General features: G+C 37.5%; 1 long non-coding RNA gene across 1 annotated transcript in view; it reads right to left on the minus strand.

Annotated features, from left to right (window-relative positions):
• The window catches only part of LOC106509095, a 146,313-nt gene extending 145,779 nt beyond the window's left edge, over nucleotides 1–534 (minus strand). Inside the window, exon 1 of the long non-coding RNA XR_002339151.1 lies at nucleotides 390–534. This is a non-coding gene — a long non-coding RNA (uncharacterized LOC106509095). The remainder of the gene's footprint in view (nucleotides 1–389) is intronic.

The raw sequence follows: 15,158 nt of genomic DNA on the forward strand, positions 1-15,158 counted from the left end.
GATCTCTGGCCTCACTCCATGGGTTAAGGATCTGGCATTGCCATGAGCTGTGGTATAGGTCACAGGCATGGCTTAGATCTGATAGTGCTCTGATTGGACCCCTAGCATGGGAACTTCCATATGCCGTGAGTCTAGCCCTAAAGAGCAAAAAAAAAAAAAAAAAAAGTACATATTAGGATTTGAAGGCTACTTAGGATCTCTGTTATATACTGTTTTCTTGAAAACTCTTTAAAAAGGTGAAAACCATTCTTAGCTTTTTGGCTATTCAATAACAGGATACAGGCTGAATTTGGCCCTCAGAGCCTAATTGAATAGTAGGTTTAAGTAAATCTTAACCAAATACAAAACCTCTGTTTTTATGATTTTGAAATGGAATAAAAGCAGCAGACCTGGTGTTGACTTAGGAGGAGCTTCCCAATTCTGCTTCTTCTGAGCTGCTCCACAGGATTCTGCAGCCAGTAGAAGTTTAACTAATGAAGATTTCAAAAGCTCACTAGCTCAACTATATTTACTCCCACCCCTTCTTTGTGTTTCTGTCTCTTTATGTCTCTGACTCTCTCTCTCACAGACACACACACACCTTTCTTAGCATCAACTAGATACACAGCAGCTGGGTGTGACTGTCATCTACACCTGAGCAAAAAGAGCTTTCTCGGTTTGGTGGTATTTTTTTAAGCTGCATCTTTCCAAAGATATCACCCCAGCCTTAAGGCAATTCATCCCATTAGCTTTCTTCTGTTCGGATTTCTTGGATAGAGAGGGAACTTTCTATTTCACTGAACAAGTATTTATCAAGTGCCTAATATGACCACACCAAGATTCCTAATTTTAATGTGGATATGAATCACCCTGGGATGTTGTTAAAATGTAGATTCTGCTTTAGTAGGTCTGAGGTGGGTCTTAAGATTCTGCATTTCTAAGGAGTTCCCAGGTGATGCTGATGCTTTGTGAGCCATAATTTGAGAAGCAAGAATGTGAGGAACACAGGTGTGTATACAGGTGATTACAATACTACATTAGTGTGTGCTATTTGAAGAAAATGTGCTGGGAAAGCATATAAATTTGGACATAACACATATTTCAAAATTCAAGAAAAACTTCCTGGAGTATATAATAACTGATTTTAGAAAGAGTGATATACAGGGAGAAATGCAGGTAAGAAGGCAAGGAAAGGAAAAAGGGCTGGAATTCCTGGCAGAAGAAGAGAACCCTACAAAGCCTGTGTTTAGTAGCTATCAGAAAAATCTGTGAAAAACCAGGGCCATGGGTAATCTAGAAAGCAAAGCCAGGAGTATTTAGACAATGAACAGCACTGGTTCACATTAGAAAAAGTTGAAAAGTTATCCATTGGATTTAACAATGAAGATGTATTTGGTAATCTTGGCAAAAATAATTTCAGTAACTGAGTGAACACAAAAGCTAGTTTATAGCAGATTAAAGAGTATATGGGGGTAAGGAAAGCAGCATTACCTAGGTTGTGTTTCTGTGATATAAGAGACTTGAGTCTGTTTAAATACTTTTGGGAAGAAGGAAGTAAGGAGAAATTGAAGACACAGGGAAGAGGAAATGATCAGTATATTTAGGTCCCTGAGGAAGAAAGAGATGGGATCTAGAGCAAAACTGGGAAGATTATTTTAGGAGATTCCTAGGTATATTTCTTTTTTTTTAAATTTGTATAAGGAATTTTATTTTTTTCCATTATAGCTGGTTTGCAGTGTTCTGTCAATTTTCTACTGTACAGCATGGTGACCCAGTTACACATACATGTATACATTTTTTTTTCTCACATTCTCATGCTCCATCGTAAGTGACATAGTTCCCAGTGCTACACAACAGGATTTCATTGCTAATCCATTCCAAAGGCAATAGTCTGCATCTATTAACCACAAGCTCCCAAATGATCCCATCCTCTCCTCTCCCCCTTGGGAACCACAAGTCTATTCTCCAAGTCCATGATTTTCTTTTCTGTGGAAGGTTTCGTTTTTGCCATATATTAGATTCCAGATATAAGTAATATCATATGAAATTTGAGTTTCTCCTTCTGACTTACTTTACTCAGTATGAGAATCTCTAGTTCCACCTATGTTGCTACACATAGCATTATTTTGTTCTTTTTATGGCTGAGTAGTATTTCATTGTGTATATATACCATATCTTCCTAGAAGAAATTTTTAAAATTGAGTGCGGACTGAGCCAGTCTGTATTTATTGATAGAAAGCTGAATGAGATGCCACCTGTGGTTTCTATGCTCATTAGAACTTAGGAATTACATTTATATTCTGAGGGGAAAGGCAGTAAGACCAGGAATTTCAAAAGCATGGAAAATAAATATATGGGAAATGGAAATGATACTTAGTTAACTAAAGGTAAAAAATATCCATGAATATTTGATCCCTCAATTGTTTTACATTTTTATGCTGGAAGAGACTGTGGATGTGAGAGTGGTTTTAGTCCTGGCCCCTAGTCACCCTAGCAGGAATCCTGTCTTCTTTTGCCAAGGTAGAACTCTACCAGGTCCTGGTGTTCTGGATGGATTTTACCCTATCTTCCATAATCTGAATACTGGGGCCCTACATTCACATCCTATTTTGGGGACCTGGACTCCCAGTTTATTATCACAGACCACAAGTTAACTTAGAGTTTATTACATTCCATGGAACTTGCTTTTCATGTCTTATTATTTCAGACTTACTCAACTCTATATCCCTATACACACGTGTGTGCACACGCACACTTATGTGGGCTCAAAACTCCCCACTTAAATGTCTACTGAATATCTATTACTATTCTTATAGACAGGGCTGTGCGAAATGTCTCCTGGAGGAGTCCCTGACAATTGCACTTTGAAGGATGCTAAATATCCCCAATGTCCTTGACATTTTGATGAGGCCATACTTATGTGAGGATTTTATATCCTTATATTTCCTTTTTTCATTGATGGTTGACCCGTGCAGTCTCTAACTACCCAAACTAACTCTGGAGAAGAATTGCTGAATAATGTGTTTTCTTTCTAATGCCTGCTTTTGATTCAAGACCATATCTGACAAGGATCTAATAAAATCAGTCAAAGACAGTGTGAGAGAATTTTCTGAGAAGAAAAATCTGAAACTTGAGTCCTATTCACAAGTGCTGTTATGAGGCTTTACAGAGAATGGGAATTTTTCTAGAACAGAATTATCTGCAGTAAATTCATGAATTGATCAGAATGGATTAGTAGGAAAAAGGTATGGTGAAGCAAAAGGGAGGCTGATGCAGTTTAATATCTCAACTGTTTTAGGAAAGCAATCTGGCATGTTGGTTATGAATGCAATCCCTATGCACCACCTGGCTAATTCTACTACTTAGAAAAATTAACCTTTTAGATTAACTGACATTTAGAATTTCCCAAGTGTTTGATGATAATAAATAGGAGACTGACTTTCACTTAATTTTATAATTCTTTTTAAACTCTCTACAGATAAGGCAAGCCCCTGTTGTTTGCCCCCTGGAGCAGAGCACTCCCATGCCCTATGCTCAAAGGCCTTTATCTACAGCAGTAATTGTTGCTGATTTTGTTAATGAGCTCCTTTCCCTCACCCCAAAAGTTTAAATTCATCAGTCATTAACTAGATATAATGTTGCTGGCCACTAGATGGTTGCTGGAAATGTGGATTAAGTCCTAAAATTGTACCCTAGAATTAAAAGAATAAATAATATTAATGACATCACATTTTAAAATATACATTTCTAGAGTTCCCGTCGTGGCTCAGTGGTTAACAAATCCGACTAGGAACCATGAGGTTGCTGGTTCAATCCATGGCCTTGCTCAGTGGATTAAGGATCAGGCGATGCGGTGAGCTGTGGTGTAGGTCACAGACGCGGCTTGGATCCCGCATTGCTATGGCTCTGGCGTAGGCCGGCGGCTACAACTCAGATTCAACCCCTAGCCTGGGAACATCCATATGCCACAGGAGCGGCCCAAGAAATGGCAGGGAGACAAGAGGAAAAAAAAAAAAAAAGAATATATATATATATACATTTATGAAAAAATAACTATATTTTACACTGTTAATTTGCTTTACTTAACACTGAGTTAAGTTCAGCTAGGAAAATATGCAACTGTGAAATGGAATTGAGTGTGTTTATATTCTGAAGTACAAATATACCTTAATTCCTTAAAGATTCAGCTAACTCATTGATTTGGATCAAATTCAATGTTATCTGGAGACAGAAAGCCCCTTATATTTTACAAAAGATATAAAAGTCAGGCCATAAAATTCTGGACATCTCTTCATCTCCATGTTTTGCATCCAAACTTTTCCCAAGTTCTAGGGCACATAGATATCCAAAGCAAGTAGATATTTGAAAAAAATAGTTGAGCCCATGCACAAGTTTCTCACTTCTACTCTTTCAACAAAGAAAACTGGAGCAACCAGTCCTACAAAATCATTACTCAAAATATGTGTCCTAAACTTTGCTCCCTCAGAGGGGTTCTGCTTTCAGAGAAACAAGTTTAAACCAAACCTCCTGGAAAGTGTGGAACTCAAGCCACAACATATCAGCTCAAACATAAAACCTGAGTCTGATGTACAAAACCTGTAGCTGATGCTCAGGCCTGGCTCTCTTTTGATAAGGAAGTAGCCTGAACCAGGGAGCTCTCTTTCTCTCCATTAAGAGATGGCTTACCCAAGCAGGCTCTTATCAGGGATGAGGAAAGTTTCAGACCTCCAGCAAGCCTTATCACTCTTTCCCTTACCCTCTGACTATAAAAAGCATCCAACTTCCATCAGGGGTCTGCTTTTCCTGGCCATCAGGAAGTTGTCCTACGGTGCTAGCAGCATTTCCTATCTCTTCACCTTGATAGGAATCTGGAAATTCTTTTTCTGACCTGCATTTGGACCATGACAGACAGGAACCCCGTCAATCTCTTTCTCCTCTCCTTCTCTACTTCTCTGCCTGTCTCTCTCTTTCTCTCTCCTCTCCTTTCCAATATCACTTCACACATACACACGGGCACACACAGAGAGATGTTTTTAGATGCAGTTTTCTTTCTTCTGCTAAAAATATTTTTTAAGCAAGCATTGAAGTTTAACACCTAAAACTCGAGAATATTTCTCTGAAGTAACTTGTGGATAGCTATGCTTTGCTTTTCATTTTTCTAACATGTGTTTTCCTGACATAGCTATTGTTTTAGAAATCTATAATTAGTAAAGCATACACCCACTATTTTTCATGTTACATCTGCCAGATGCTAAGTTTTCTCTAGAGTCTCCCAAAGAACAGAAGCCAATGTGGCTCTTTTCACGAACATCCTTGTTTACCAGAGTAGGTGACGATGACAGCTGAAATCAATAGCCACATCTTAGCGAAATGGTTATGTTTCTTAATTGTTACTAGGCTGTAATCAGAAAAAGCCTAGAGATAAAACATAAAACAGTTTGAAAAAATGGTTTCTCGCTGTTCATTTAATTTTTTTCAGAATCTACCATGGTGAATTTTAATAGTGTTAAACACTATTTAACAGTGAAATGTTATCTTTAGTTACTGAAGCAACTTCAGCTGAACCTGTGCTAGTCTCAGGCTACAAATGTGATGACTCTGAAGTTGAACATGTCCTTCCAACAATTAGCATTCTCATTAATAAAAGAAGATATCTGAGGAGTTCCAATTGTGGTTCAGCAGTGGCGAGCCCAACTGGTATCCATCAGAATGCGGGCTTGATCCCTGGTCTTGCTCAGTGGGTTAGCGGTCTGGCATTGCTGTGTCTGTGGTGTAGGCCATCAGCTGCAGCTCTGACTCGACCCCTAGCCTGGGAACTTACATATGCTGTGAGTATGCCCCCCCCAACAAAAAAGCCAAAAAAAAAAAAAAGAGAGAGAAGATATTTGAAATGGTAACTTGGAAAAATGTGTTCCTTATAAGAATTAGTGATGTGAAAGGAGTGTAACTTTTAGGTACACATAGAGGTGATGGGAGTTTAAGAAAAAGGATGAAAAGATCTAATTTTCTAATTTGGTTACCCATGCCTATACTAGAGAGAGCCAGGTAGTTAATTCCTTTACCTAACTCAGCTATATTCTTGCACTGATACCTAAGATATTGTGAAGTGAGATAAATTAATTTAAAAAGCATTTACCGTAAGTTAAAGATAGCAATATTAGAATACTAATCCAATATACTCTCTGCTTAACTCCACTTTCTTACCATCCTATCCTCTTCAGGTGGGCTGCTGGATGGCAACAAGGGGTAAGAAAAACTATCAAGACAGTTGTCATAATAACAAGCCATTTCACAAAAGCCAATACCTTCCAGTCTTTATTTCTCAATGAAGCCTCCAGTTTTGCAATACCCCCAAAATTCATGAATTTGCACTTTTTTTTGGCCACAGCTATGGCATATTAAAGTCCCCAGGCCAGGGATCAAATCCAAACTGCAGCTGCCACCTACACCTCAGGTGAATTATCTCCTCCATTTGGTTAAATTCCTGTAGTTCTTCACTCTTATAGAGGCAGAAATATAAATACCATATGTTCTATTCATTCACAAATGTTTCCTGAGTACCTACTATGTGCCAGACACTATTTTAGCTATCTTTATCTCATTATAGCCAGAAAACACATTAGTCAAAAAAGTAAAAAATATGCATCCTTTGAGAAACTTACATTCTTTGGAGGGGAGAGAGAGAGATAATAAATATCAAAAATAATAAATGAGAAAATTATATGACAGAAGTAATAAATGACATGAAACGGGGGAGAAGAAATGGACAGAATCGGACTGAAAACACTTGCTATTTTACCTAAGGTGCTTGGGTTAGGCTTGGATTGCTTCATTGAGAATATAACGTTGGTATAAAATATCTCCTATGTTTGCCCTTAATCTCTATTGTTACAATAATACACCCCAATTCACTAAATATGTATATTCTCTATTAACAAAATGAATACATTTCCCTCTTTCAAATCAAAAGAGCTTACTCTGATCTACCCTTTCACCAAAGCAGAGTGTTTTAGTACTTAGGGTCTACCTGTAAAACAGGAACCAATTAAATACACCATTATCTCTAAAAATCTATGCTTAAAATACACATTCATTAGAATATCATGTGTGAAGCAGAATGAGAACACCGTCTTCCATGCTTCCAGCAAAAAATCAACCTCAAGGGCTTTAAGAAAGATTTGTGTCCTATAAGTGTGTGTCTTTAGCCTACATCAGCCTACATCGCAATCATATGGAAGACATTAAAACACAGACAGCTGGACATCTACCCCAGAGTTTTTGATTCAGTAGATCTAGGGTGAAGTCTAAGAATTGGCATTTCTAACAGTTTTTGAGGTGATGCTGATGCAAACATACTGAGAAAAACTGCTTTGCATCAATCTTAGTACAGTTATAATGATTTTCCAACTCAATTGTAGAATGTCAAATGAAGCTTGCATTCTCAGTTCAAATTCTTTGTAACTGAAGGAAAGGATATTATTTTAAATGTATATTTTATTGTTTTTTTAATCATCTCTTTATGCAAGGCAAGAGAGAACACCCTTTATTTTTCCCAACTCTACTGTCAGATATAATACCACCTACCAAATCAAATGAAACAAATCCCTTCTTTCCAGAAACCAAGCAATACTCTATTCCCCTGAAGATTACACAATTCTTAAACTTACAGTGTGTATTTCTAAGATGCTCCTAGTCATTCAAGCAGGATAGCTCTAAGCTCAGCAAAAATTCATACTCCTCCTCACTTTTCTCATCAACTGTGGAAAATCTATTCTTTGTATATAAGAAGCTAAAACATTCTAAATGAATATAAATTGAGAGTTTATGGATAGGAAAAGCACACACAAAGAATTCCTTTCTGAGCACCAAAGACCAGGATTTCGAGTGCTTTTATCTTGATCCCTAAGCAATCTGGTGTTCCATTCAAAAAAAAAAAAAAAAAAAAAAAAAAAAAAAAAAGGTAGCCTGAATTGATGGATGAATTGAGGAGATGACTTGAAGCAACAAGTGGTTCAGGGATGCTTTCAGAAACCCAGCGAAATGATGCAAGGATTGTGAGTTACGTTTTGAACAAGCTGTAAGATTGTCTCAGTTCATTTTTGTGGAACTGAAGCCTTGCCTGTAAAAGTTTCTTAGGCAGGAGAGAAGCACCACTCCTATCACTATAGAAATAAGCTTTATGTGCTGTACTTGTCAAGGTCCACTGGATATGTCAGGAAGACAGCAGCAATAACAGAGAAAATGCTTTTGCCTCTTTACAAATGAACATGGGCAGTTGTTGACCAGGAGTAACTCAATATTCTTTTCCCTTAGTCAAGTGATCACACATAGTTTATAAAATCATATACTCCAAGATGATAATGAGATATTTATTAAAATGTGATAATTAATTTTCTTTTTAAATCATACAACGAAAATATATTGGGGGAAAAAAAAAGGCCAGAGACCTGAGTCAAAAGATACAGTAGATCCACTTGCTGGTTAAAAAAAATAAATAAATAAAAAAGAGAATTACTCTCTACTTTCTAATGCTGTATAACCTGGGTTACCTAAGCCACACTTGGGTGTTTAAAAGGGGGTCATATTAAGAATAATGACTGGATTTCTCTAACTTTGCGATACCCATAAAATCTCCAATCCCCTGTAAAAAAAAATCCTGAATAATTTTGGAGATACTGGAATGGTCTTGCCTGTATTCCTGAGCTGGTCCTGTCTGTTACCACTTGACACTGCGATTTTCCTCCTCTCCCACTTGTCCACTTCAATGACAGCTCACTTCTCAGCACTTCTGCCAAGGCCTCTGCTGCTAAGCTGCATGAAAGCACTTCAATTCTGTCGGTAATGTCCATATCAGTAAAGTTTAGGCTTAAATTGAATCCCCTACTATATATGTAAAATGCTTTTGTACATGTAAAGTTTACATATAGCTGACACCAAAAATGATGACTTGTCTGATGCATTTTACCACTTCATTTAAAAGGCATAAAATGAAACTTGTTATAAGCTGGGGAGTGGAAAAAAAGAAGCTAAATACATTCGATGTGACACAGGGATTTTGGAAAGTTAGTGCTCTAAATCTTTTCTCCCTTCCCCTCTCACTGGAAGCTAATTGCCAATTAATTTTCCTCAGTTTTGTGTTCTGCAGCTGTTAGAATTAGCACACTGAAAGAGACTGGAGGGTATGAATAAGGACTTAGGCTTTAGGTTCTCTTAAGAGAGGGAAAGGATGAGAGAGAGAAAAGGGTCAATAGCTCTCTTTCTTGTGCACTGTGTTTGACCAGAGCTTAAGGACCAAAAGTAGAGGGTCTTAGGGCAAACAGCAAAATTCTGCACTAATGGGGAAAGCTTGTCTGGGGAAATGTATCCCTGAAAAAGGACTGGTTCTTTCCCCCACTTCATACTTCAAAGTTTAGAACTCCAGACTTTGCAGCTAAGGAGAACTGGGAACTGAGTGGTTTCAAAGAGGTCTGACAACCTGCCATGTCTTATCACTATTTTCCAAAGGGGCTGAGATTACTACTCAAAAATAAAATATTAAGCCAGGACATCATTCACATAGGAAAGAGAATTAAAGATACTTGCCTATTAGCAAAAATCCTCAACAAAATATTAATAAACTGAATCCAACTGTGTATAAAAAGACTTATGCACCATGACCAAAAATGATTTATTCCAGGTATGTAAGCTGGTTCAAAATTTGAAAATGAACTTATGTAATCCACCACAATAAGATCCTAAAGAAGAAAAAAAAATTCATAAAATCCAACATCCATTCATGATAAAAAAAACTCTCAGAAAATTGAGAGGGGTCCTTCCTCAATTTGATAAGAACACCCACAGAAAATCTACAACTAGCATTATCCTTATTGGAGAGAAACTGAATGTTTCCCCATAAAATAGGAAACAAGAGATATCAGCTGAAAGTTTTATCTAGTGAAATAAGAAAAGGTATATATATTGAAAAGGAAGAAATACAATGGTTTTAGCTCATGGATGACATGACTATCTACACCAAAAATTCCAAAGAATAGACAAAAAATCCTGGAACAAATGATTGACTATAACAAGGTTTTAGGATACAAGGTTAAAGCAAAAGTCAATTGAATCCTATATACCAGCTATAAACAACTGAAATTTGAAATTAAAAATATAATGCTATTTACATCAGCACCTGGAAAACAATGTAAAACTCTAACAAAATATTACAAGAACTACATGAGTAAAACTACAAAACTCTGATAAAAGAAATCAAAGAAGGTTAAATAAATGAAGCAATTTCATGTTTTTGTATAGGAAGACTCAACAGTGTTCAGATGTCATCAATTTCCAACTTGATCTATAGTGTCAACACAATCTTCCCAGCCAAATAGCAACATATTTTGTAGATATCAGCAATCTGATTCAAAGGTTTACATGGAAAGGTGAAGTAGCTATCATAATACTAAAGAAGAATAAAACTAGAGGATATATACTACCTACCTTCAAAATAGTGTGGCACTGGTGAAAGAATACGCAAATAGATCAGTGAAACAAAAGAAAAAGCCCAGAAAGAAACCCATGCAAGTATAATCAATGGGTCTTTAACAAAGGACCAGAGACAATACAATGTAGAAAGGATAGTCTTTTCAACAAATGGTGATGGAACAATTGGCTAACCATAAGCAATAAATACCTAGACATACATCTTATACATTTCACAAAAATAAACTTCAAACCGATGAGATCAAATATAAAATTCAATACTACAAAACATCTAGAAGGAAACAGAAGAAATTCTAGATAAGCTTGAGTTTAGTGATATCATTATACATACAACTTCAAAAGCAACATCCATGAAATTTTTAAAAAATTGGTGTTTGACTCTATTAAAATTAAAAACTTCTGCTTTCCAAAATACATTGTTAAGAGTATCAAAAGAGGAGCCACATGTTTAGAGAAAGTGTTTTCAAAATACATAGCTCATAAAGCACTTTTTGAATCCACAATTTAGGAAAAGCACTTAAAACTCAAGCATAAAGAAAAAAAAAACACCTAATTTTTAAAATGAGCAAAAGATCTGAACATGTATCTCACCAAAGAAGATATACATATGGAAAATAAGCACTTAAAAAGATGCTAACATCATTGAGCATAACGGCAAATAAAACAATGATATACCTACCACTACACACCCACATCCATAGGATAAGCCCATGCTGCTTTTACTTATGTATTTATTTATTTTTCTTTTTACAGTTGCCCCTGCAGCATATGGAAATTACCAGACTAGGGGTCAGACTGGAGCTGCAGCTGCTGGCGTACACCACAGCCACAGCAATGCTGGATCTGAGCAGCATCTGCAACCTACACCAGAGCTTGCAGCAATGCTGGATCTTTAATCCTACTGAGTGAGACCAGATCAGTTTCTTAACCTGCTGAGCCACAAAGGGAACTCCCCAGTGTAAAAGCTTTAAAGGCAGTGAATAGTTTAACTGAGTCACCCAAGGGGTTGCAGACATCTCCTCTGATAGCAGTAGCAAGTCTCCTGGCTGGGTTGTAATGGCCAATGATGCAATGTGTGAAGGAGCTGTGTTGTGGACCAAAGGAGCCCCTCCCAAATGGAAATGCCTGTGAGTGAAAGACTAACCAAGACAATATTACTTGATTTTGAACTCCTAGTTTCTCCTTATTGCAAAGGAAGACTTTTTGAGCCCCATGGGTAAAGGAGGATGGTATGGAATGAGAGAACAGTTGGAAACATGAAGGGCTCCCCTCTAAGTGTCCAGTATACTGGTGAATTTCCATACCCTAGGGATGACACAGACAGGTCAGACCTAAATATTTCTATTGTCGTCATTGAGGCAGCTGACCACTTTTAATTTAAAATCTGTCATTTGAAGTATGTTACATGATGGTCTGAGATACAGCAGTACTGAAACAAGAACTAGACTCCCTCTGAGATTTCTATCATTAGCGTCTGCAGAAGAATATTGAAGACTTGGACTGTTTGCATGACGAAGAAGCAGTATTGGCATTATTGAAAGAAAGTTGGCAAGCATCAGTAGCAATGCCCAAGACGCCATTTAACATAGGGAATTCTATGTTTTGACTAATCATGCTAGGCCAGGAATTCTTCTCCCATTCTCAAACTGGATGTTTGCTGGAATTGGGTATATATTCCACTCTCAGGAAGATTTCTTTGAGAACATAAATATAAAAAGGAATATTACCACTGTAACTGTAGTCTCTTGAGAAAACATACTGTTTTCACATGATTTTATGAGAACATGGGTATCAGGGGAGAACTAACAATCTTTTTGTCTAGCAGACCACCAAACATGTGCAGCTATCGTTTCTACTACAATCCACTTGATCCTTGTTTGAAAGCTCCACTTGGAATAGAAACATCATAAAAGATTGCAATGCCGAACAAGAAATTTGGGGGTATACTCAAAAGCCGGTGATAACCCACAAATTCATACTGTTTGCCAATTTGTCAATCTCTTCAATACAAACATTTCGAGGGCTAGCTGGTCTTGTTCTCTTTGATAATTTATATTTAGCACACTACTGTATTTTTCTCAGCCTTGACTAAGCTACAAGGCATCTATAAATCAAGAAAGGAAAATGTGAATAATTCAAATGATACTGATTTGAGGTTGAATAGTACAATACTCTTTTGTTTGCCAGTTTTCATTTGACCCTAGCAGTTGACTAAACAGGTTGGATTGATTAGATAAAGGACATCTAGATGGGCACAAACTTGGATGCTGACTTGGCCTCAGATGGTACTATACTCATCCTCTTCTATCCCCAGAGATCAATATGATGACAAAACAGAAATTCCTAAGTGAATTCCCTAACTAATTTCCTATCCTTAAAAAGGATAGACAGTCTGGCTCATTCCCAAGGATAATGGCAGACCTTGATTTGTTGTGTGGGAACACATCCAAGCTCATAAAATGTGTTGATGGTTGAGGAAGAATGAGAAACTCTGTCTCCTATGTATTTCAGATATAAACAAACCACTGTAGCCTTCTTAGACTCTCTCAAGCAGAGCTTGCAGTACAACTTATTTTCATGTTAGATGTATAACCCCTCCTGGATTTTTCACAATTTCACCACTCCATCTCAAGAAAAATGCAAATTTTGTTGTTGATTTGTCCACATTCCTGGATTGTTTATCCCATCCACTTTATATTAATGCCTTTCAATTTTTGAAAAAGCTATTCATGTCTGTTTTAGGAAATGCTGTAACTGTGCTGAATAGCATTTGGATAAGGAAAACACCCCTGCTGGTATAGGTTCTGGCACTGCATGACAGGCTTCAATCAACTATTTTGGGAAGAGACAAACAATAAACAAATAAATCTGTAATATGTCAGGTTGTGATGAGTGATTCAAACAAATTCAAGGTAAGACAGACTTGGGGAGAGGTGAAAAGAACTTGACTATTTCAAGAGAAGGTAGTGAGGAAAGACCCCAATGATTAGATGGCATTTGAGCCAGGAAGTGATGGCCCAGGCAATGTGAATGGAGAAAGAGATAGAAGCAGACAGGTCAGAGACATTGCTGGTGTGGGACAAGATCAGCAGTGCCTTTATAGGCGAGTAAGAACACTGTATTTTATTTTGAGAAAATAGAGAAGTCGTTAGAAATTTTGAGCTGTAACATGATTGGATTACCATGGCTGTAAGAGCCTTTAGAGGAGCCAAGATGGAAATGAAGAAGCCAGTTAGGAAATCCTAGAAACAAAAATCATTCAAATGGAATATAGCTAGTATTTAAATGACAATCCATAAGAAAGTATTAATTTACAAATTTTGCTGTGCACAAGTATTCCGTACAGTGTTAGTGATTCACAGAAAAAGAAAGGCCATGTAACCAAACAGACCCACTAGATTGATCTAAATTGAAAAGAAAAAAAATTGGAGTTCCCGTCGTGGCGCAGTGGTTAACGAATCCGACTAGGAACCATGAGGTTGCGGGTTCGGTCCCTGCCCTTGCTCAGTGGGTTAACAATCCGGCCTTGCCGTGAGCTGTGGTGTAGGTTGCAGACGCGGCTCCGATTCCGCGTTGCTGTGGCTCTGGCGTAGGCCGGTGGCTACAGCTCCGATTCAACCCCTAGCCTGGGAACCTCCATATGCCGCGGGAGCGGCCCAAGAAATAGCAACAACAACAACAACAAAAGACAAAAAGACAAAAAAAATAAAAAAAAAAAAAATAAAGACGACAAAAGAGACTTGACATTATAAAAAGAAAAAAAAAAAAAAAAAAAAAAGAAAAGAAAAAAATTGGAGTTCCCGTCATGGTGCAGTGGAAACAAATCTGACTAGGAATCATGAGGCTGCGGGTTTGATCCCTGGCCTCACTCAGTGGGTGAAGGATGAGGTGTGGTGTAGGTCACAGACATGGCTCAGTTCCTGCATTGCTGTGCCTCTGGTGTCAGCCTGCGGCTACAGCTCCAATTAGGCCCCTACCCTGGGAACATCCATATGCTGTGGGTGTGGCCCTCAAAAAAAAAAAGACAAGAAAAACATTATTTCCAATTTTTCTTAAAATGCAATAATGTCAAGAGGGCAGATAAGTAACAACTGCTACAAATCAAATCAAATCCTTGTTAGGAAGGCCATGCTTATGCACCTTCTCATCTCTCAATGAACAGAGGCCTACTCCAGTAGAATTAACGCCCTATCATTTCCCAGACTTAAAAAAGAGTCATTCACATGGCTACTGTGTGATTTATGTTATTTCCTTTTCCTGGAATGTCTTTCTAACTCTATTTCTCTAATTAATGCCCACAAATCCTTCTTTTCATCAGTACACTTTCTGTGATTAATGTCACCACATGCTGAGCATACCCTCTACTTTGCCAGTACAAATACTAAGGAAACCACAATTTGTATTATACATTAGGTGAATGGCGGTGGAATCAATGGAAACAAGTGCAGGCTGAACAGTCAGAAATCAGAATCTTAATCTACCTCAGTTGTGTGATCTTGTGCAAGATGATCCAAGCTTTCTAACTTAGCTTTCCTTGTTTATACAACGAGAATAACAATGTCTACTCCATGTGTTTGTTGTGAAATCAATTAGATGATAATAATCACTATCATGTATTAGGCATTTAGAATCTGGTTCCAGAGGCCACACTCTTAATCATTACCCGATATTGCTTTTGTGATAACATCTATAAAACA

Source organism: Sus scrofa, chromosome 1, assembly GCF_000003025.6.
Source record: "Sus scrofa isolate TJ Tabasco breed Duroc chromosome 1, Sscrofa11.1, whole genome shotgun sequence".
Lineage (NCBI taxonomy): Eukaryota > Metazoa > Chordata > Mammalia > Artiodactyla > Suidae > Sus > Sus scrofa.